We start from the raw sequence: 22,808 nt of genomic DNA, 5'->3' as shown, positions 1-22,808 counted from the left end.
CCAAAGATGATGTACATGACAAACAAGAATATAAAAAATGTATTGCCAGCAGGCGATGTGTGGGTAAGGACATTGGACTCCCACATGGCTTACCATGGTTTGAGTCCCAGACCTGGCCTTCTTGCTATCTCTCTCTCGATCTCTTTCTTACCCTGTCCCTCTCTGGTCAAATTAAAATAAATAAGTGAATAAATAAAGTTAAATAAAAATAATTCTTTTTAAAAAATTTTTTTCTTTTTTTTTAAGTATTCAGCATCATCAAATGTCTTAGCCTGCTATTGTGCTGTGAATAGAAATACTCAAGACTAGGTGCTTTACAAAAAAGTAGGGACCTCTCTGTTTGGAGGTCCAGGTTCTGGGGCCAACTTCAGGTGAGACTACAACATGGTGGAGGGCAAGATCTTGAGCAGAGCAGCTATCCATAAATCAGTGTGCAGCCTGCAGCTGTTCTCCTAAAAAATCTCTCCAAAAAAAAAAAAAAAGTTTCCTCTTGAACAAAATATATTGGGAAAAGTGGATATGCACAAGCAAAAAAAAGAAAATGTTGGATCCTTCCTTACATCATATTCAAAAATGAATTCAAAATTCTGGTCTGTAACCATGTAGGATCTGCTTGCCTCATTCCCTTTCCTTACCAACACACCAGAACTCAATCATGGGGGCCCCACCCTAATGACGTTATCATCTCAAAGCCCTACTCTGGACACCATCAAGGGATTAACTCCTTTATAATACAACTGTCATGAGTTGCAACACAGGAATTTTAGAGGGTTACATATGGCCTTAGATAAATAATGGCCTACTAATGCCAAATTTGAAAACATGAACTCTTGGGGGACAATCCATTATCCAAACTTTAACACTAATCATCAGGGATGTGTAAATCAAAATCATGAGATATCATACACATTAGGATGGCCACTATCGATAAAACAGAACAAAACAGTAAAAGGACAATTGTTGGCAAAAAGAAGGAGAAAGAGGAGAAATTATAACCACCTGTGGTAAAAGGACAAGTGTTGGCAAAGATAAGGAGAAAGAGGAGAAATTATAACCACCTGTGCTCTTGGTAAGAATATAAAATAGTTTTTAAAAATTTTAAATAGTACAGCCACTATGGAAAGCAGTATAGTGATTCCTGAAAAAAATTAAAAATAGAACTTCTCTATGACCCAGAAATCCCACTTCTAGGTATTTATTAAAAAATAAATATAAATAAATTAAAATCAAAATCTTGAGATATTTACAATTATGTTTACTGTCTTATTATTCAGAATAGCCAAGATGTAGAAGCAACTGAAATGTCTATCGATGCATGTCTGGTTAAAGAAATGTGATACATGTATGCAATGAAATAGCCTCACAAAGAAGGAAATTCTATCACTTACATCAATATGGATAAACCTTGAGGAGAATATGCTAAGTAAAATGAGCTAGTCATAAGAAACAAGTATGTTATTATTACACTTAATATGTGGTGTCTAAAGTAGTCAAACTCTTAGAAACATTAGGTAGAATAGTGTTTGCCAGGGACTGTGTATAGGAGGACAAAGAGATTTCACAGGGTATAGAGCTTTAGTTTTTCAAGAGGAAACATTTTCAGAGATCTGTTGCATAAGGTTGTAATTAGGATTACTGTAAGGTACACTTAAAAATAATTAACATGGTAAACTTTATGTTGTGTTTTTTATCATAATTTTACCTAGAACTCTGAAATATGTGGAAATTAAGAGCAATACACTTCTAAATAATTTATGGAACAAAGAATAAATCCCAAGGGAAATGAGTAATAGTCTGAATCATAGGCTAAAGAAAAAATTTTAACATATCAAAATTATAAAATAACACTAAAGTAGCATTTCAAATTAAGTGTATAACCTCAAATGTATATATTAGAGGAGGAAAAAGGACTGAAAATCAATGGGCTAAGCAACACCTTAAGAAGTTAGATAAATAATAGCAATATAATCCAAAAAAAGAAGGAAATAAGATTTTTTAAAATTAAGTAAATAAAATGTAATCATACAGTAGAGAGGCTACCAGTGATAACAATTGGTTCTTGGGAAAGACTAAACTTGATCCACCCCTGACAGTATTGATGGAGATACAAAAAGAAAAAGAACAAATTTCAGTACCAGAAAAAATTTTAAGTTTTATTCTTTTATTTATTTATTTTCAATGAGAGAGAAAGGAACCTCTGTCTCTACAGAAACAAGCACCCCTACTAGAATTTCAACACTGTGATCCACTCCCATTCTCACTCAGTTTGGATCATGGGCACACATGCCCAACATGTTCAGAGATGTCTTGGGACTCAAACCAAGGACCTTTCCCAGGTGGTTATAGTTGCATTACTGCTTCACCACCGCATGCCACCTGCCCCAGTACCAGAAATGTTTAAAAAGAAGACATTGTTATGGTTACTTTTAATGGTAATATTGCCAACTACTATATGCCAGTAAACTTAAAAACGGAAAATTTAAATGAAACGGAAAAAAAAATGTCTAAAATACTTAGAGAACTGTGGCACATCTGAGTAGTCATATTTATTTTAGAAATCTGCTATGAAAAACTTTTGTACCCCTCCAAGACTAGATAAATTATAAATTTTATCAAGTTTTAAGGGACAACTTGCTGGTTTTATAAAAACTTTTCCAGAAAATAGAAAAAGATTTACATAGTGAGGTACTTATAAAGTAGATGCTGTTATGTTAAGTATAACGAACAGTCGTGTTAGAAATATTTTGAAAATGATGACTTCATATTCTTTCAGTGTTATTCTGAGTGTTACTGAATAGGCCCATACAAAGAGTTTTTAATTCACTAGGAGATAACCTTTTATTTCACTTACTACTTTCTAATTATAGATTATAGACTCTGTGTATAATAATATACTTTTAGTATGTAGATTTTTGTCCAATAAGGATGTGAATTTTTTCTTTCAAATAGAATGAATAACCACAAAAGTTAACAATTGTATTGCCCCATAGGCGACTAGCCAGTTTTATATATCCATCAATCTTGTTCCAGAATTTTTATTACATATATATCTTCTGTCAGACACTCTTGGACAAGCTTTACTCAATGAGTCAAAATTAGCCTTTACTCACATTGAAAACATGTTCAATCAGTGTTTGTATTATACTCATGAGTCTAAATTTCAAAAAAGCACACTTGAAAATAGTAAAACCTGATTGTGCTGAAGAAACAGGAAAATTGTGTATCAGGCTCACTCTTGAACATAGATTTAAAAATCCTTAACAAAAAATTTATCAAGTGGAAAAAAATATTATTAAGTAGAATCCAGTGGTATATGAAAATTAGTCAAATATCATAACAAAATTGGGCTATTCTAGGGATACAAGATTGATATAACATCTAGAAATCAGTGAATTTAACATATTAACTAGAATAACAAAGACACAAACACATGATTATCTGCAGTGGGTAATGTACAAACACATGATCATTTGCATGGTGCTTCAGTATGATAAAATCTTCCATTTCAGTTTAGGGAATAAAGATGACTGAAATGACCATTTTTATTCAACTAATGCAAAAGGCAAGAAAGTAAATAAATGTATAAATTAGGTAAAGAAAGAAGTAAAATTCTAATTATTGTAGATTATGGTTGTATAAATAAAAAATGCAAAACAAATATACATTCTTTAGAATTAATACTAAATTTGCTGGTATTTCTGGATACAAATTTAATCTCCAAATCAATTTTACCTATGTATACCAAAAACAAGAAAGTAATTGATACAGACTTCACTTCCATGTTAAGTGACCTAAGGCATATTTTCTAATCTCTCCTGTCTCATTTTCTTTATCTATGAAATAGGGATGATAATGCTGTAGTTTACTGATGTCATTTTTTCATATTTTGTTTTTGTTGCTGTTTCTTATTGCCAAGAAGTCTGTGAGCTCACAGAGAGAGAGGGAGAGAGGAAGAAAGCACACCTGTGATGTGATCACTCCACGGTTGCTTCTGTTCCATTTCTCTATCCTTTTGGGATTTGGGGCATTCATGAACATGTGCCTGGGATGTTTCCTGAGCCCCTGGGACTGGTTGTTTTTTTTTTTTCTTTCTTTTTTTTAAAAAATTTATTTATTTACATTCATTCACTGTACATCATTATAGCATACAAAATGAGATTTTTCCATTCACAGTACACTGTATCAAGCACATCAACATATGTGTTATTGTCATCACATAATTTTCCATTTCTTGTTTTCTGTATTGGGACTGGTTTTGAGCTGCCATCTCCTAGGTGGGATCTGGGCTTCCTTAACCACTAGGTTACAAACCCCGTCCTTTCCATATTTTAATATATTTGATGAATCTTAAGTCATATTTTAACATGTTTTCCCCCAAGTCAACCATACGAAAATGATTTTATCTTAAAAATGGCTATATTGTTTAACAGTTTAATACAGAAAGTATTGAAGTCATTTTAGAAATAAGTTCTCCACTATTTTAAAATAATCCTGAAATAGGTCTCAATGTAGTTCAATATCAGTTTGAAATATGATAGGAATTAGTATCTGCTTATATTTTTGCACATTCTTTAACTGTGACATGATATATAGATAAAGAATTTTCCATCTTCATTGCAACTGAATAAAGTTCAAAACAGAGTTATGGAATCCAGTAATTTACTTGTTTATTTTGTTTATAATTTAAACCACAAATTGTTAAGTAGGGAAATAATATATAATGTACTATATGGTACTTAATCTTTTTGTTGATATAATTTGTCCGTTGTTTGGTCATTTATTTGCCTAACTAGTGAATACTTAATATGAGAATAAAAGGGTTTTTCGAGAGATTTTTGCTATGGGATGCATACGCTCGCCAGAGAGACAGAAAGCTAAAAATTACCCACCCCCACAAAGTGGAGGGCCATGCCACAATCCTTTCTTGTCCATTCTTGTTTTGGGATTTGGGGCATGCATGCATACATCCCTGGCGTTACTTTCAAGCTTTTGAGTCTTAGACTTCAACTGCAATTGATCACATGGGAGTCTAGCACCTTAACCACTAAACCCACCTGCTGGCTAAAGTGGTGCTAAAGTTATTCTTTAATCTAGCATTTTTGTTACTCTATAAACTTCTTCTGAATTGTTTCCTAAAAAAATGGGAGATACTTCTTGACTCTTTCCAAGAACCTTCAAACATTCAGCTTACACTTAAGTGGAAGTGTTTCTTTCTTTATTCAGATCAAGTATTTCTTTTTGAATTTCTGGTTTAGACCTTTGACCCAAACATAATTATAAACTGAGGGTTAGTTCCCTTGCATATAATGGGGCTTTCAATTTGGAGCAAATATTTTTCTAAAGACAGAGAACTGGCAATTTACTTTTCTTTTTTAAGTTAGTGTGTTCAGCCAGTCCTTTTCCTACTCTGGCTCCTCTTTATCATCCAAGGTAATCATATACTTCTAAAAATTAAAGTCATCTTATAATAACGCAAAGACTTGATAATTTAAACTTAATTGATTACTTCAGATTTAATTATAAATTGTTTAATCTGCCTTAAATAAGGCTGTTATTTAACATGAAGAGTAATGAGTCCTATTCAGAGAAAACCTAGATTAATCAGTTTAATCCCACTAATGTTAGTCGAGTGACCTCCTATGTACAAAACTTCCTGTCTCATTTTTTTCCCTAGTAAAATCATACTTTCCACATGTGAAACAAATGTTAAATATTATTTTAAATATCGCATTTCCTGATTTTAGAACTGGTTTGCTGGGTCCTTTTTTGGCATGTTTTTACCTTTTTTCTTCTAGACAAAGTTACACGCTTTATGAGAGAACAGATTATTTCTCAAATTGACTGCTTATATCACAGTATATATAGTATCACAGAATCTAGCATTTAGTGGGCACTCAATAAATATTTGTTGAATTAAGTTGAACTGAGTTAGCCTTTAAATTTGTCAGAGGGTAAATGATTTATATAAGAACATCTTTTGAAGTAGTCTAGAGTCCTACCTATTCATCACTACCGTAGATAAAGCAGTTACTGGCACATGAGGCAGTATATAATGGGAAATGCAGCAGCAATATAACCAGAGAGAGAGAGAGAGATCTTCAACTCTGTGTGGTATAGAAGCAACATCTTCCCTTTTTAGTTTGTGTGAATATATAAATTAGGAAATTCAGATGATTATTCACAGAAAAACTGAGCACACTAGAGATAGCTCATTACACATTAGAGATAGCTCATTAGTGAATATAGAATCTTAAAGTCAAAATCTTTCTGAATTGCTTAATGGAAATTTTAAACCAAATAATATTGGATATTTAAGAACATTACCTGATAATAATTCCGATGAAAATAATATTCAGTTAATTACCAAGTGTGTCTTAGAATTAAAGCATATGTATAGATTAGCTGTGGATTTTGCTTTGGCATTGATTATACTATGTGCTAAGATGGCTTACATTTTGTAATTTCATCTAATTTTGATGTAAATATTGACTAGATAGTTTGTAATATTGAGGAATTATTGTTTTTTAGATGTTATAATGGTTTTCTGCTTATATTTAAGAAGAAAGAAAAGAAAGCTGCCTGCCTTAACTTACTGAAATATGTACAGCTGAGATGCTGTGAAATATGGGCTTTGCTTCAGTATTATCGTGGTGATAGTAAGAAGATAGATAAAAAGATTAGCCTTGAGCTGATAATTATCAAAGTCAGGTGGCAGGATACTAAACTGAGGCAAATTCTCATTTGACTGTATTTGAAGGAAGGAACTCAAGTAACCTATGAATTACCCATGAATTAAAGTTATTGAAAATACAGACCTGAGAAGTTTGATTTAATGATTTTTGACTTTTCTAAAGTCTCTTATTTATTGGCTAGTCTTACAGGAGAACAGTCAACTTTTTTTTATAAGGTTTATATTATGAAAACCCATGTAATAACACTATATTTTGATATGAAAACACAGTTTAAAACTCGCTTATAAACTACTGAAACACTGGGGGGGAAAATCACCTTGTTTCACTATTGTAATATATGAATTTACCTTAAAGCTATATTTTTTTGTGTGTATATACCAATTTTCTCCTTCTTCTTCTTTTTTGAAATTTGCTATACGGTGCATACACTTACAGGGAGGGTTGGGGGGAGTGAGAAAGCACTTCCTAGGGACTTTGGCCAAGTAGCAGTTCCCTTTCCTCCATTATCCTCTTGGGATTTGAGGCATGCATGTACACATGTGCCTGGCATATTTCTCAAGCTGCCAGGTCCAGGATTCAAAACTGTGTAGTGGGCCATGTGAAATCCAGCCAGCTTAACCACCATGCCACTGACTGGCCCCGTGTGTTTACCAATGTAAACCAAACTATATTAGAAATTCAAGAGGCTGTTGAAATTAATGGATCGAAATTTTTATTCAAGGTAACTTCAGAAAAATTTTATCTTAAAAAAATGTTTTGCCTTTTGGCTGGAACTGCCATCTTCTAGTAATTAACCAATGTGAAAAACACAATGTGAAATTAATTGAAACCAGGTTATTCTTTATTAAGATTTTAAAAAGAATGTAACTGATCATATTACATTATTTTCTATTAAAATCATTTGAATCATTTTGCAGTACAGACACAATGTGAAAATTATTTGTCATAAATGCCTTTTCTCTCTTTTAATATCAGTTCCTTCCTTTTTTCCTTGTTTTAATGTTTATTTATTTATTTATTCCATGAGCTAAGAGACACAGAAAAAGGGAGAGATAGAGACAGCACCTTTAGCTAACCCAAACATGGACAAGTGTGTGCCCAGTGTACTCAGGAGGTCTCCAGACTTGACCCAGAAACCTACCTATGGGGGATTGCCTCACAAAATGCTGTGTTTTAACCACTGTGCCAACGTCTGGCTCTCACCTTCCTATTTTATTTTACTTCAGATTTATTTTTTTGCCTACTTTCCTAGTTTGGGCATTAATGTATTCTGGAAGCCCATTTACAATTTACACATCAAAAATACTAAGTGGAAAAGAATTGAATTGGTTATATGGACATGTGAATTATCTTTATAAATTAGATTATTTTTTAGATATTTTAAAATTTGGCAATAATAATATATTTTAGAACACAAAAACTTTCGATTTGTGAAGAGTCTTGCCAGTCTTCATCCTGGGAACTGACTTAGTGTTGTGAAAGTTTTTGTAGGTGACCTGGCATCTGAGGCACAGGCATTTGGTACCATCTTTACATGCTGTTGTCCTACCTCTGATCGCAGCTACAGCAGTGCCAAACAGCTCTGGGCACACTGACAGTGTGCTACCAGAAGCTCCGGCTGTGCATTTCTTCATTCTTTTGCCTCAGGGCTTTCTCTGAAGCCAAAGAAGCTTATTCAGCTCTTGTGTCATTCAAGCCTGGAAAGGTGAGGAAATTACTGCCACCTGCAGCAACCCTCAAATAATGGGAGACAGGACAGGATATTGTGAATAAATGCACCACCCTGACATCCTTCAGACGAATAATTTTTAGGCACATTGTACAGAGTTCCTCAGAAAATCCCCAACAGAATTGATCCTTGGTTGCACAGATCATTAACTCAGTATCATATTGACTTTTCCTTCCCTGCCTCACTCCCCATGCCTCTTCATTCTCCTTCCTGTATTCGTCTCCCAAACAGATTACCTACATCCAAATTCTAATTTTAGACTTTTTTGGGACAACTCAAACCATGGCAAAAATTTAGAATTGAATCTTCAAATAACTTAGAACTCAATATTCTTTTGGATCCTGCATTTTTTATTTCAAATTTTCAATGGTACCCTCAAAATATTATATTTTTAGCCCTATATACATAGTACATGGTAACATGATTAATTGGTTTTAGGGAAATGATAGATTTGTGTATATCTGAAATGTACATTTTTCAGTGCTGTAAATCTGTATTGAAAAGTAAAAACTTTTGAAGTCATTTAAAAATATTAACTCTAATTGTGCATAGTTCACTTGTTAAAACCCACTGATAAGGAAAGGAATGTATATCCTTAACTTGACATTTCATTCTGCAAGATGTTATATTTCCCGGGGAATTCTGTTTTATGAGATCATATTAAGAGAAAATGTTGATTTGATATCTGTCATTACAGGTTTCATCTATCATTTACTGTTTTATTCTCTTCTTTTTCTTCTTATCTTTCTCTTTAAGGTAAGAAAACAGTGTGTTGGGGCCAGCAGGTGGTGTGGTGGTTAAGGAAGCTGGACTCCCACATGGTTGACTGTGGTTTGAGTACCAGACCTGGTGACTTTCTCTCTCTCTCTCTCTCTCTCTCTCTATCTCTGTCTTCCCCTCTCTGCTCATCTGCTCAAATTAAAATAAATGAACAAAGTTAAATAAAATAATTCTTTGAAAAAAAAAAAAAGAAAGAAAACATTGTGTTCTGGAAAATCTCACGGTGACTATCAGTGGATTAGAGACATCACAGCCCCCTTTCTCTCATACATTATAAGCTATGTGAGACTTTTCTTCTCTCCAAGGTGCTATAGTTAGGATTTAGTGAGCAAGAAAAAGTGCTTTAAAACTCATAAAAGAAATTAGCAGGTTTATTTAATTTTCAATATCCTATCCTTCCCAAAACCCAAACCTCTGAAAATCTGGTTTTAAATAACCTCTAAATTAGAATAACTGTCTAGTGATATATATTTATTTGAAAATTCACAAACATCAAGGTTGCAGAGAGAAAAGGCAAAACAGCTCATGGATTTGGATTATCTCTGAAATGTATTCTAAAGCTTTATGCAAATAACCATGGCTCCTTTCTGTGGTAAGGTCTCTTAGATGCTTGTGTGTATGTGTGGAGGGTAGGTTGTCTGCTTTCTAAAGTGCTTTTGTTAACACCATAATTTTAAATTAAGTTTTCCAGAAAGCTGTTCCTGCTGTACATTTTGGCATCGAAGATTAGGTCAGTGGCCATAAATTTTGTTTATGTAGTTAATGCAAAGGAGATACTGCTGTCTTGGGAATCATGTGAGCCAGATTCTTTACTTTGCCCCTCTTACAAGATATTGACATATAAAACAAAATGTTCCCATTTTGTTTTGCATCTTTCTTCATTTAAAACTTTAAATAAAGAATGTTTATGCAGGGTTCTTTTTCATTCATAAAAATGGAAATCACCCTTAGTGTCTGCATGAGTAGACTTGTATTCTTGTTCACGAATTCTCATGATAGATTGACCCATAAAATCTTTACGTTTGGCTTGTGCAGCTGAGTTCATGACTGAATACAAAATGATAAAGAAGCTTTAGCATTTTGTAGAAAGCGAAGAAATCATGCCTTCTAGATGGCCCTTAAGCTAGCTTTTAACTGCCTGGAAATCAGCTAGAAATGTGTAATCAAACTTGCTGTGAAAGGCACAGTGTTAGCATAAATCTTCGAGGCATAATCTGTAAATTAATGCAGAAGGATTCTTTAACATTTATTTGGTTTTTATTATATTTGTATGGAAGTCTGCCAATCCAAACATTTTCTTTTTTTTTTACCATTCTCTCCATCAGAAGTTAAAATAGAAATGATGGATTGTGTCACTGACCAGTCCAGTAACCCATTTCTTTCAACACGTTACTGTGTATTTACTGTTTTAGCTATATTGTTTTCAATTTCTGGCAAAATAGTCAGTTTTTGATCCTGGGAAGAAAATGTCAGTGCTCACATTTCCTGTGGGGTTTTGGCCTTTTTGTGAAAAGGTAGGGGAGAGCTAAATGAATTACGATGCTGTCATCTGAAGAAACCACAATGTATTTCTGTGCCAAATTTTAGCAAGAACAGAGCTGATCGTCTACTTGTACAAGCCTTTCCTTGAACCCTACCAGCAGTTCACTCAGGCTTCCGCCTGTCGTCTTTCATGCTGTGAGAATGCAGTATTCAGAAGTATTAAAATAACCTTCCACTTGCAAAGTTAATTGATTTAGTAAGCCCCAAGGAAGATAAATTTTGCCCGAGGAATTTAGAAATCTAAATTGAGGAATTTAGAATTTCACTACTGAGCCTAAATAATATTAAAAATAAGACTGAGTTGCTGCTTAATGCAAATAATTTATGAAGAATGCTTATTAATTTCTTATTAATTTCCTCAAAGCTGACACTGTTCTCATTCACAATTTTGTTTTCCTACAGGCTGTAGGAAAACAGAAATTACGAGATAGCATCAGTGAATTACAATCTTAGAAATCAATAGTCTGCATGTTAATAATAACTGATGTGCACTGTAATCATCTGTTACTATAGTTTGCCATGCTTGTGTTCTTTAATAACCATTAGTCTGCATTTTCTAATATCTTTCACTGATACCTAAGGAAGCATCTTTGCTTGAACTAATGATATTATTTTCTTCCATATTTGGAAAAATTAATAGAAAAAAATCAATATTAAGGATTGATTGATGAGGACTTTTTCATTTTATTTTTTTAGCAACCATTTTGTCACACTAGTTTTAAGTGACTTTTTAAGATTTAATTTCAAATTATTTTTCTTGATAATTTTAAATCTTTGTTTCCTCTTTTACCTTTTTTTAAATCTCATCTGTTCTTTTGACCAGACACATCCTAGAACTCCTTCTTTCCATCACATTCATTTAGCATCACATTCATTTTTTTTTCCATCACATTCATTTAGCAATGCTTTCTTAGTACCCACTTCATGTTAAGTACTTTGTGTTAGCTGCTAGGTTTACTGCAGAGAATGGATGTATTTTCTTCATTAACATGATTTAGAGTCTAGTAGAGAAAATACTCTTAATTATACAAAATAAGTTAGAGAAAGAAATGCACCTAAGTTTTTGTTTGTTTGTTTTGTTTGTTTGTTTGTTTTGTCCAATTCTGATGCCTAGGGTGATATAGGTGAAAATGAAAATGTGAGAAAGAAAGAGAAAAGCATTCTTGTCAGAGACAGTAAAGAGCACCTTAAAGCCTAGGAACAAGAAAGAATATGATGACACAGGGCACTTGAAAATAGTGGCAGAAAAGGGAGACAGGAAATTATTGATGCAGGTCAAGCTACAAGCATGTATTGAGTATTATGTGTGGTAATGTGTTGTGCCATTGAGATACAAAGACAACTAAGCCATCAAAAAGCTTACAATCTACTGGCAATAGTGTTTAAGGATTAAGATGGGCTATTAGCTAGACTAATTAAGAAGAAGAGAGAAAAGAAGCAGATAAATCAAATTTGCAATGAAACAGGCAACATTACAACATAAGAGAAATATAAAACATCATTAAAGAATACTGTATGCAAACTATATGCCAACAAACAAGAAAACCTAGATGAAATGGACCGATTCCTAGACACCTATATTCTTGCAGGATTGAATCAGGAAGACATAGAAAGCCTGAATAGACCCATAACAAACAATGAGATTGATTAGTAATAAATAATCTTGCAACAAAGAAAAGACCAGGTCCTGATGACTTCACTTCTGAACTCTACAAAACTTTTATCCCCAAAACAGATAAAGACATGACAAAAAAAAAGGAAAACTACAGACTTGTATCTCTGATGAATATAGATGCAAAAATTCCCAAGATACTAGCAAATCATATCCAACAACACATAAAAAAGATTATACATCATGACAAAGTAGGCTTTTCTCCAAGGGTGGTTCAACATACATAAAACCATAAGTGTAATACACTATATTAACAGAAAGAAGGATAAAAGCCATATAATCATTTCAATAGATACAGAAAGAGGGTTTGATAAAATACATCTCTTCTTGATTAAGACTCTCAGAAAAATTGGTATAGATGAGTCATCTCTCAACAAAATAAAAGCCATCTATGGAAAGCCCATAGCTAACATCATACTGAATGGGGAAAAGCTGAAAGTCTTTCCACTAAAAACTGGTACAAGACAAGGCTGCCCACTTTCTCCACCCCTTTTCAATGTAGTGCTAGAAGTCCTAGCCAATGCAATCAGAAAAGAGAATAAAATAAAAGGCATTCAAATAGGGGAAGAATAGGTGAAATTATCTCTGTTTGCAAATGAATGATTGTATACATAGAAGATCCAAAAGTATCCATGAAAAAAACTCCTGGAAGGGATAAATGAATACAGTAAAGTGGCAGGATACAAAATCAACATACAAAAATCTGTAGTATTTCTATATATGAACAACAAACAGTATAAGGGAGAACTGAAGAAAGTAATCCCATTTACCATAACCACAAAAAGTATAAAATACCTAGGAAGAAATCTAACCAAAGAAGTCAGATACCTCTACAAAGGAAACTATGAAAATCTAAATTAAAAAATCACACAAAAAAAGTGGAAGGACATCTCATGTTCCTGGATTGGAATAATTAATGTAATCAAAATGGCAATTTATCCCAAATTAATCTACCTATTTAAAGTACTCCCAATCAAATTACCAGAGATATTTCTCACAGATCTGGAAAAAACAATCATTAAATTTGTCTGGAATCATAAAAGACCACGTATTGCCAAAGCAGCTCAGCACAAGAAGAGTGGAGTAAGAGGCATCTCACTCTCTGACCCCAAAATACATCACAAACCTGTGATAATCAAAACAGTATGGCATAGGCACAAAAACAGACATGTGAACCAATGGAACAGAATAGAGACCTCAGAAATAAATTCCAAAACATACAACCAACTGATTTTTGACAAAGGGCAATAGTCAATCCAGTGAGAAAAAGAAAACCTCTTTAGCAAATGGTGCTGGAAAAAAATGTATATCCACCTGCAGAAAGATAAATCTGCACCCCTATCTCTATCCATTAACAAAAATCAACTCAAAGTGGATCAAAGATCTCAACCTAATACCTCAAACTATAAAATTATTGGTGGAAAATACTGGGGAAACTCTGGAAGACATTAGAGTAGGCAAAGACTTCTTAAATAAGACCCCACAGAGCAAAGGCAGTAATCCCCCCCCAAAAAAAAGATAAGTGGGATTACATCAGATTAAGAAGTTTCTGGACAGCAAAAGACACAGTAACTAGTATAAGTCAACAACCCTCAGAATGGGAGGATATTTTTGCAAACTATGTCTCAGATAAGGTATTGTTAACCAAAATACACAGGGAACTCAAAGAGCTTACCTGAAAAAAAGATGATCAACCCAAATTAAAAGATGGGAAAATGAGCTGAACAAACACTCCAAGGAAGACATATAAACAGGCAAAAAGTATATGAAAAAATGCTCAACATCCTTCATCATAAGGGAGGTACACATCAAAACCACATTGAGAGACCACCTAACCCCAGTCACAATGGCTAAGATTTTAAAAATTTAACATAAGTGCTGGGGAGGCTATGGTGAAAAGGGAACTGTTTTACAGTATTGGTGGGAACATAAATTAGTACAACCACTGTGGAGATCATTGTAGAGGTTTCTCAAAGATCTAAAACTAGAACTACCATATGATCGAGCAGTTTCACTCCTGGGTATCTACCCAAAGGATAGGCGAATACTCAGTCAGAAAAGTGCTTGCACATCTCTTGTTTATTGCGCCATTATTCAAAATTGCTATAATGTGGAACCAACCCAAATGTCCATGAACAGATGAATGGATTGAAAAAGTAGGGTACATATGCTCTATGGAATACTACTCAGTCATAAAAAACTACAAGACCCAGGCATTTGATAGAAAGTGGATGAATGTGGAAGATTTACTGTTAAGTGAAGCAAGAGAGACATTGTATGTCTCCACTTAATATATACTGACTGACTGTCTGCACTCTATGGTGGAAACTGAAAGATTAGAGGATATAGAAGCATGAAAAATGGTTAGATACTGCAGATGATGTGGGAAGAGGTTTGAAGATGGAGGAGAGTGAGATGAAAGGAATCAAGGAGAAAACTAGAAAGGCAAGACATTTAACTTACATGGAAATGGAGGATTGTCTGTTGATGATATGTACGATTTCTTCAACTGGACTGGTGTGAAATGTATTCATGTTGGGTAAATTCACCTTAAAACCTGTATTGATGTATAGTGATTGAATGTATAAAGTTTAAAAAGAGGATTAAGATGGGCTTTTGTACAGGAAAAATAAACTCTATAGCCTGTTCAAGGAACTACACTTCTATTCCATGAATACTCTTCCAGTCACCTTATCTTCTTTAGCTGTATAAAAGGCAGCCACTTGCAAACTGTTCCAGGTATGTTTCCACCAAGATATGGCAGTTTCTACCTTTTCACACTGAAGAAATATGAAGTTCATAATTTGTTTTCACATATATGTTTGCCTAATTTCATTCAAATGTATGGAAGTTCTGATGGTGTGTCACAGTGAAGATGAACAAACTAACCAGAAAATATTTCTTCAGTTATAAGGGAGTTTAAATTAAAAAGTCATACAGTCATAGCATCATGAGGATCCATTAAGGACATTTTATCAAAGGTTAGACAGATAAGGAGTAAAGTGATTCAGCTATACGGTGATAATGTTTTGATGTGGTGAGTAGAAAATCAAACTAGAGGATGCATGCTCAGTCTAAAATTATTCACAATATTCTATTCATCTAATGAATCAGGGGCTTAAAACTCTAAGCTCAACCCACCTATTTCATTTCCCAAAGGAGGAAACTGAAACCTGAAGAATTTAGAAACTAAAGTCTCGTGGCAAATGAGCAGCAGAGATAGAACTAGAAGCTGTTTCTTGACATTTACCTTATTGACTCTCAAATGAAATTACAACTGTTTAGCAAGAGTAAAATACATAATGCTGCAAAAACTTAGAATATCTTGGATTGCAGTACAAAGCAAAAGTATAGCCACATTAATTTCCAAAAGAGAAGATTTGCATGATTAAGGCAGGTTCCTCATATAGAAATTTGGGACATTTTATAAGGCCTATGCACTTGTAGTTTAGTCTTCTAAATGATCTCTCAAATATTGGCATGGCTCACTTTATGCCTCATATAGGCATGTCACCTTCTCAGCAAGGTTTGTCCAGGCTATTCTACTTACATATTCTACACACCTACTATATAATACTTCTGATTTCATTTTGTTTTGTTTTTTGTTTGTTTGTTTTGTCATACATGACTTTTTAACACATATCCATAACATGGAGTATATTTTACTTTTTAAGCTTTTCTTATTCACTGTCTAAGGACCTTGATGGGACGGGTAGGAAGTAGTAAAGATTCTGACATGCTGACAGTACTCAGTAAGTATTTATTGAATACTACCTAAGACAAAAATACATCACCACTTACAATATCACTCTGCTAAGATTTAAAGTAATTGAAAGTAAATTAAAATTTCGGGTTGTGCTGGGACCAGCAGATGGCATAATGGCTATGTCACTGGACTCCCATGTAGTTGACTGCAGTTCAAATTCTGTATCCAGTGGCTTAAACTCACACCAGGCACTTGTGCGTGTGTGCCCAAGATCCTGAGAGGAGAATGGAGGAGAAGGGATTGTGGCATGGCCATCCTTCCTGGGAAGTAATCTCTCACTTTCTGTCTCTCTGTCTCTCTCTGTCGTTCTGGTGAGCGCATGCGCCCTATAGCAAAAACCTCTCAAAAAAAAATTAGGGTTGTGCAATTTATAACTTAAATTTATGTATGTAACTTAGAATTTCCATATATGCTCTACAACTTATAAAGACCAGTAAGCTCTAATAGGTGGTTATAATTTTACCTTTGACAAATAAGGATCAGTTTTATTTGACTCTTTTCAAGATCAATGATAACATGACTAGTGTATTCAATATATTATTTAAGTGCACCAACTTAATGTTTTGCCACACATTTATGAATATATTTGAAAAATTCAGTGGTAAAGAAGGATATAGAGAGACTAGCAGGTGGTGTGGTGATTAAGGCACTGAACTCCCACTTGTCCAGTTCAAAACCTGGCAGCTTTCTTTCTCACCTTCAGTGGTAAAGAAGGATATAGAGAGACTAGCAGGTGGTGTGGTGATTAAGGCACTGAAATCCCACTTGTCAAGTTCAAAACCTGGCAGCTTTCTTTCTCACCTTCCCTCTCTGTCACTCTCCCACATCGTCAACCACGATTCAAGTCCCAGGCCCAGCAGCTTGAAACTCATGCCAGGAACATGTGCTTGCATGCCCAAAATCCTGAGAGGAGAATGGAGAAGTACTGTGGCATGCATCCCCCCCGGGTGGGGGGGATTTCTCACTTTCTGTCTCTCTATCTCTCTGGTAAGTGCACATACCTTATAGTAAAAAAAAAAAAAACCTCTTTTAAAAAAAGAGAAGGATATAGAATAAAAATGTAAAGGTGAGAGATAATGTAAGTCTACACACTTTTTACTTTAAAAGATATTAACAACTTTCTAAAATAATAGTGCTAATTTCCACTCCTACTACCAGGGTTTTTTGGTTTTGCATTTGTTCTTTTTTCCACATATCCTCGCAAACACTTGATATTGTTGCTTTTTATTTATTTTTTTTAATTTTGTCTATTCTGGGTACTATCTCATTCTGGCCTATATTTACATTTGTCTAACTACTAATAAGATTGTACATCTTTCCATATATGTATCAGTCATTTTAATACCCTTTTTTGTTAAGTACCTCTTTAAGTATCTTGTCTATTTTTCTATTGTATCTTCTGTTCTTTCCATTGATTTATAAGACTTTTTCATATATTCTAGACATGAGACCTTTGAAAAATATTTGTGTCACGTATATCTTCTATTTTCCTTTTACTCTCCTAATGGTGTCTTTTGTGAGAAAAATGTATTAATTTAGGGTAATGCAATATATGACTTTTTCTTAAGGCTGGTGCTTTCGATGTCTTATTTAGGAAAGCATCTATAGACCCAAAGCCACGAAGAAATGTTATATCTTCTAGAAAGTTTATTGTTTACCTTTCACATTTAGATCTACAATCTCTCCCCCTCTTCAATCCCAGAGTTGATTTTTGTGGATGGAGTGAGCTAATGTTCAGAATTTATGTTATGGATATATAATTAAACCAGCACATTGATTGAAAGGATAGTTCTTTTTCACGTGTTCTGAAGTGTTACTCTTCTCATAAATTTTCATGTAACTGTGGCCCTGTTTCCAAACTCTTTGATCTGTTTTGTTGGTTGATTGTCTTTGCTCTAGTACTATGGTATCTAAATTACAGTAACTTTTAAGTAAATCTTGATATTTAGTACAATAAATCCTGTAACTTTGCTCTTCAAAATCATTTTTAACCCTTTGCATTTTCATGCAAATTTCAGAATCATTGTGTCCATTTCAACAACAACAACAACAAAACACAAAAAACAAAGAATTTAGATCAGGAATACAATAAATATACAGACTAATTGGATAAGAATTGAGATTTCTGTGAGCCTAAAACTTCTAATTTATGAATTTTATATTAGGTAGTACTAAGGTTTTTTTTGAAAATTACTTATTTAATTTATTTTGGAATTTTAGGAATACATATAAAGCAAATTATATTTGAGAATCATTGAGAATTACAAGAATCATTTGTAAATATAAGGTTAAAGGCAGTGGTAAACTAAGAGGGGCAGGCTCTGGAAGGCAGACCTATCATTTAGTTATAGGTGATAGAACAACTTCATCAGTTACTTGCTCTTTAACAGCCAGATTCACCATCTAAACAAGCCAAAGCCACAAGTATTTAATCTAATTCTGATGGAAGAATTCCCAAAGGGAGATTTGGTACCACTTGGTACCAGAAATGTGGTCTAAGCCTCACATGAGAAGGAATGCTTATACTAAATGAAAAGTGACTTACATGAACTGGCTTAGCATCATGGCCACAACTCATATAATCAGAGCTTGCATTCAGAATCAAGAAAGAAATGTTGTCTCCCACTGGATCTGAGGGGCATACACTGCAACTAGCAAGAATCAGGAATCCATTGGGTCCTTGGAAAAGTCATGATGTCTTTTACTATGCAAAAATGCTTCATGACTTTTCTGATGATCCTAGATGCTTATTCTCAAAAATAAACTGGCATGGTGATTAAGGGCATTGTACTCCCACATCGTGGACAACAGTTCAAGTCCTGGACCTGGTGGCTTGCTTATAAGGCCTATGCACTTGTAGTTTAGTCTTCTAAATGATCTCTCAAATATTGGCATGGCTCACTTTATGCCTCATATAGGCATGTCACCTTCTCAGCAAGGTTTGTCCAGGCTATTCTACTTACATATTCTACACACCTACTATATAATACTTCTGATTTCATTTTGTTTTGTTTTTTGTTTGTTTGTTTTGTCATACATGACTTTTTAACACATATCCATAACATGGAGTATATTTTACTTTTTAAGCTTTTCTTATTCACTGTCTAAGGACCTTGATGGGACGGGTAGGAAGTAGTAAAGATTCTGACATGCTGACAGTACTCAGTAAGTATTTATTGAATACTACCTAAGACAAAAATACATCACCACTTACAATATCACTCTGCTAAGATTTAAAGTAATTGAAAGTAAATTAAAATTTCGGGTTGTGCTGGGACCAGCAGATGGCATAATGGCTATGTCACTGGACTCCCATGTAGTTGACTGCAGTTCAAATTCTGTATCCAGTGGCTTAAACTCACACCAGGCACTTGTGCGTGTGTGCCCAAGATCCTGAGAGGAGAATGGAGGAGAAGGGATTGTGGCATGGCCATCCTTCCTGGGAAGTAATCTCTCACTTTCTGTCTCTCTGTCTCTCTCTGTCGTTCTGGTGAGCGCATGCGCCCTATAGCAAAAACCTCTCAAAAAAAAATTAGGGTTGTGCAATTTATAACTTAAATTTATGTATGTAACTTAGAATTTCCATATATGCTCTACAACTTATAAAGACCAGTAAGCTCTAATAGGTGGTTATAATTTTACCTTTGACAAATAAGGATCAGTTTTATTTGACTCTTTTCAAGATCAATGATAACATGACTAGTGTATTCAATATATTATTTAAGTGCACCAACTTAATGTTTTGCCACACATTTATGAATATATTTGAAAAATTCAGTGGTAAAGAAGGATATAGAGAGACTAGCAGGTGGTGTGGTGATTAAGGCACTGAAATCCCACTTGTCAAGTTCAAAACCTGGCAGCTTTCTTTCTCACCTTCCCTCTCTGTCTCTCTCTGGTGAGCACATGTGCCTTATAGCAAATAATAATAATATTTTAAAAAAAAAAAAAAAAAGAGAAGGATTGAGACCAGCAGATGGCATAATGTTTACGTCACTAGACTCCCACATCGTCAACCACGATTCAAGTCCCGGGCCCAGCAGCTTGAAACTCATGCCAGGAACATGTGCTTGCATGCCCAAAATCCTGAGAGGAGAATGGAGAAGTACTGTGGCATGCATCCCCCCCGGGTGGGGGGGATTTCTCACTTTCTGTCTCTCTATCTCTCTGGTAAGTGCACATACCTTATAGTAAAAAAAAAAAAAACCTCTTTTAAAAAAAGAGAAGGATATAGAATAAAAATGTAAAGGTGAGAGATAATGTAAGTCTACACACTTTTTACTTTAAAAGATATTAACAACTTTCTAAAATAATAGTGCTAATTTCCACTCCTACTACCAGGGTTTTTTGGTTTTGCATTTGTTCTTTTTTCCACATATCCTCGCAAACACTTGATATTGTTGCTTTTTATTTATTTTTTTTAATTTTGTCTATTCTGGGTACTATCTCATTCTGGCCTATATTTACATTTGTCTAACTACTAATAAGATTGTACATCTTTCCATATATGTATCAGTCATTTTAATACCCTTTTTTGTTAAGTACCTCTTTAAGTATCTTGTCTATTTTTCTATTGTATCTTCTGTTCTTTCCATTGATTTATAAGACTTTTTCATATATTCTAGACATGAGACCTTTGAAAAATATTTGTGTCACGTATATCTTCTATTTTCCTTTTACTCTCCTAATGGTGTCTTTTGTGAGAAAAATGTATTAATTTAGGGTAATGCAATATATGACTTTTTCTTAAGGCTGGTGCTTTCGATGTCTTATTTAGGAAAGCATCTATAGACCCAAAGCCACGAAGAAATGTTATATCTTCTAGAAAGTTTATTGTTTACCTTTCACATTTAGATCTACAATCTCTCCCCCTCTTCAATCCCAGAGTTGATTTTTGTGGATGGAGTGAGCTAATGTTCAGAATTTATGTTATGGATATATAATTAAACCAGCACATTGATTGAAAGGATAGTTCTTTTTCACGTGTTCTGAAGTGTTACTCTTCTCATAAATTTTCATGTAACTGTGGCCCTGTTTCCAAACTCTTTGATCTGTTTTGTTGGTTGATTGTCTTTGCTCTAGTACTATGGTATCTAAATTACAGTAACTTTTAAGTAAATCTTGATATTTAGTACAATAAATCCTTTAACTTTGCTCTTCAAAATCATTTTTAACCCTTTGCATTTTCATGCAAATTTCAGAATCATTGTGTCCATTTCAACAACAACAACAACAAAACACAAAAAACAAAAAATTTAGATCAGGAATACAATAAATCTCCAAACTAATTGGATAAGAATTGAGATTTCTGTGAGGAATTTAGATCAGGAATACAATAAATATACAGACTAATTGGATAAGAATTGAGATTTCTGTGAGCCTAAAACTTCTAATTTATGAATTTTATATTAGGTAGTACTAAGGTTTTTTTTGAAAATTACTTATTTAATTTATTTTGGAATTTTAGGAATACATATAAAGCAAATTATATTTGAGAATCATTGAGAATTACAAGAATCATTTGTAAATATAAGGTTAAAGGCAGTGGTAAACTAAGAGGGGCAGGCTCTGGAAGGCAGGCCTATCATTTAGTTATAGGTGATAGAACAACTTCATCAGTTACTTGCTCTTTAACAGCCAGATTCACCATCTAAACAAGCCAAAGCCACAAGTATTTAATCTAATTCTGATGGAAGAATTCCCAAAGGGAGATTTGGTACCACTTGGTACCAGAAATGTGGTCTAAGCCTCACATGAGAAGGAATGCTTATACTAAATGAAAAGTGACTTACATGAACTGGCTTAGCATCATGGCCACAACTCATATAATCAGAGCTTGCATTCAGAATCAAGAAAGAAATCCTGTCTCCCACTGGATCTGAGGGGCATACACTGCAACTAGCAAGAATCAGGAATCCATTGGGTCCTTGGAAAAGTCATGATGTCTTTTACTATGCAAAAATGCTTCATGACTTTTCTGATGATCCTAGATGCTTATTCTCAAAAATAAACTGGCATGGTGATTAAGGGCATTGTACTCCCACATCGTGGACAACAGTTCAAGTCCTGGACCTGGTGGCTTGCCTTCTCACTTTCTCTCTCTCTCTCTCTCTACCCCTCTCTGGTCAAATGAAAACAAGTGAATAAATAAAGTTAAATAAAATAATTCTTTAGGGACCAGCAGTTAGCATAATGGCTATGTCGTTGGACTCCCACGTAGTCGATCACGGTACGATTGCCGGACATGGTGGCTTAAACTCACGTCGGGCACGTGTGCATGTGTGCCCAAGATCCCGAGAAGAGAATGGAGGAGAAGGGATTGTGGTGTGGTCATCCCCCCTGGGGGGTGATTTCTCGCTTTCTGTCTCTCTGTCTTTCTCTGTCTGGCTGGCGAGTGCACGCACCCTAGAGCAAAAACCTCTCCAAAAAAAAGAAAAAAAAATTATTTAAAAAAACAAGCTGACAATTGAGAATCAACAAAACGTTGAAGAAAACCAGCACAGGCCCAGACAATAGGCATCAAACTTAACAAACAAAAAATAATTGAACCTTTTGGGAAACTGAATTAACATGGAAAACAAAATTAATTAATGTAATTAATGTCAGATAAATTAGGGATGATTTATC

This window comes from Tupaia chinensis, unplaced genomic scaffold, assembly GCF_000334495.1.
Source record: "Tupaia chinensis unplaced genomic scaffold, TupChi_1.0 Scaffold000062_1, whole genome shotgun sequence".
Lineage (NCBI taxonomy): Eukaryota > Metazoa > Chordata > Mammalia > Scandentia > Tupaiidae > Tupaia > Tupaia belangeri.
The sequence above is the reverse complement of the archived record's forward strand: the minus strand, read 5'-3'. Positions refer to the sequence as shown.